We start from the raw sequence: 2,611 nt of genomic DNA, 5'->3' as shown, positions 1-2,611 counted from the left end.
TATACAGGAGATTTATTTGTGTAAGTGATAGAGAAGTATCTGACTGACTATAAATAAGTACTTCAAGCTGTTCATCTGTACATCAGTATTTAATTTCTTTATATTTCATGCATATTCATACAATTCATGCATATTTTCCCAATAAATTCTAATTCTTTTGCAGGCTTTTTCTTATCCTAATATAAGCAGCATGTCTTAACATTACTAACAAATGAGAATCTTTAGAAGAATAATTAAAAAATTAAAATTACATTTAAATTGATGATTTACGGGCAAGATGAAAGCATCAGCCTGAAGCAAAACTACTGGAATAATTGTTTGGTGTATAAAGAAGAAGGAAAAATTTCTATAAGTGAAAAGCAGAATCAGTATTTCTACTAAAAGGCAGATAATTGGAAACATGAGAAATTTAGTTCTCATTCTTCTAAGGGTTTTGTTACTGGGTACAGGATGCACCTGTAATACTTAAAAAAACAAATAAAATTCCCAAAAGCAAAATATTGCTTGGTTTGCCATAAAATAAACAACTCAAGTTCAGCATCCCTACTAAAAAAACCCCAAATATTAAACCCATTAAAAACCCCAAACCAAAAAACCAAACACAATCCACCACCAAAAGTCTCCAAACAGAAGCAAAGTCCCTGTCACAAAACCAAGCCCACAGAGTATCTCCTCCTCAATGCTGTCATTCTAATAAACAAGAGAAACCAAGATTTATTTTTTCCCTTGATTATGAATTCTACATTCAAAGAGCTTTCAGGATCATATTTCTAATTCCCTACGAAAACACTATGATACTTCACTGACACCGAGCAGAATGAGCAGCAGGCAAACACTGATTCTCCATAGCTGTTGTTTCCAATGTAGCCCAACTATTAAACTAATACCAAAGCCATAATTCTTTTTTTTTCCTCCAGCTTCTTTTTTATGTACATCAATGGTCAAAGCCAGCACACCCAGCTACCTCGTCATGCTCTCCCTAGCTCTCCATTCACCTTCTGGCTGGACAAGAGGCATTGGAGCTGCCCAATGTCATTGATGGGACAGTTCCTTCACAGGAATTTTTCACATCCCAAGAGATCAGACTCATGTCCAGTTGTTTGGTGCCTCTCTTGCAGATCAAGCCAACCAACCACCTGGTGCTCAGCTTGCAGGGTTCAGATGGCTCTGGGGCAGTATGCTGTGTAGGAATGGCCTAGGAACTTCTCTTTGAAAACTCACTCCACTGTATTGGCTAGACACTGGCTAAGCTTCAAAAGTACTTAAGACAAGAAATGAGACATGTGCAAGACAGGAAGATCACATATATGTATGAAAAACGGAGGCTGACACTGAAAAAATAAAAGCAATAAATACAAAAATTACTAGGACAGCAAGTGACATGCCAGAAATAACGTGGCATGTACTCGGAAGCATGAAAATTTTTACCAACTGCATTACCAAACTAATAAAAAGATATATTCCTAGAGAAGTTGCTTTATTCTCCTTTCAGACTACCATGTTGCCACCACAGCTACCACCACTGAACACAGTATTCCTCGTGTTGTTTGTAGGAAAGGGGCAGCAGGACACGCAGTAAATTGTGAAAAGGTTTGGACTGTGAGGTAAACCCTAACAACCTGTTAAAAACTTTAAAAAATCCACTCCTCAAGTCACTGCCAGTTGACTCTGGAATTAATTGAATGGGGCAAATACAGCTTTCATGTATCACCTCTGAAGGTAACAGTGCCCCAGCTGTCAGGTTACATAAGGGCTGGTTTCTTTTCAACCAGAAGGGACACTTTTTTTTTTCCCTTAATGTAAGGCTGAAGGCCAAGTAATTTTCAACAGCAGTGGTGTTCTTGCCAGAGTTTATGGCAATGGGATAACAGAGCAGTCAAGGGTTCTCAGAGTAATTTGCAAGTGTAACTGCAGCAATGTTAAAAACATGCAAAAGCAGTAATTGATTTTGAAAAAACACTGAGAGTTGATTTTATGCTTGTTAAACCACACTCTAGCAATTATCTCGATCATCAACATCTTAAAATAGTAAAAATTAATTTTGTGCTTAAATTGCTTACATAAAATACAGATGATTTATGTTAATGCTCTAAAATAGTGAAAAACGTAGAATATATGACCTTCAGACTCCCATCTTCCCCCTTTGCCTGAAGACTATTACTGACAATGACTCTTACTGACAATGACTCATCTGTTGGCAATGGTTTATTCTTAGCAATTACAGACTTAACATGAATGTTTAAATACCATCAAAAACATTATGATATTTCAAAGTACATTAATGCAACGTTGGTACAATCTGTGAAATCCAGAACAGTCACAAGCCAATACCAGATGAAAAGTTACTTCCACTTTCTGCCTCAGTGTAAATGAGGAGCTCAAAGTGGGCAATGAATGATGTTACAGAGCCCCAGGAAAAGGCTCTGTGCTCAAGGTCAGTCACTAGCAGGCTGGATCCTAAATCCTGTAACTAGCCTTGAAGTCTTGTATCCAATTAAAAAGGTCCACAAACCCCAAAAAAGGCACAAGACAAATGTGTTTTTCATTGCTTTGGGTTACTTATCTGTCTTTTGTGAAAAGATGAGATACTCTGTCTCAGGGAACGAGACAC

This window comes from Acanthisitta chloris, unplaced genomic scaffold (genome assembly GCF_000695815.1).
Source record: "Acanthisitta chloris isolate BGI_N310 unplaced genomic scaffold, ASM69581v1 scaffold14762, whole genome shotgun sequence".
NCBI classification, from domain to species: Eukaryota; Metazoa; Chordata; class Aves; order Passeriformes; family Acanthisittidae; genus Acanthisitta; species Acanthisitta chloris.
This window is presented reverse-complemented; position numbering follows the sequence as displayed.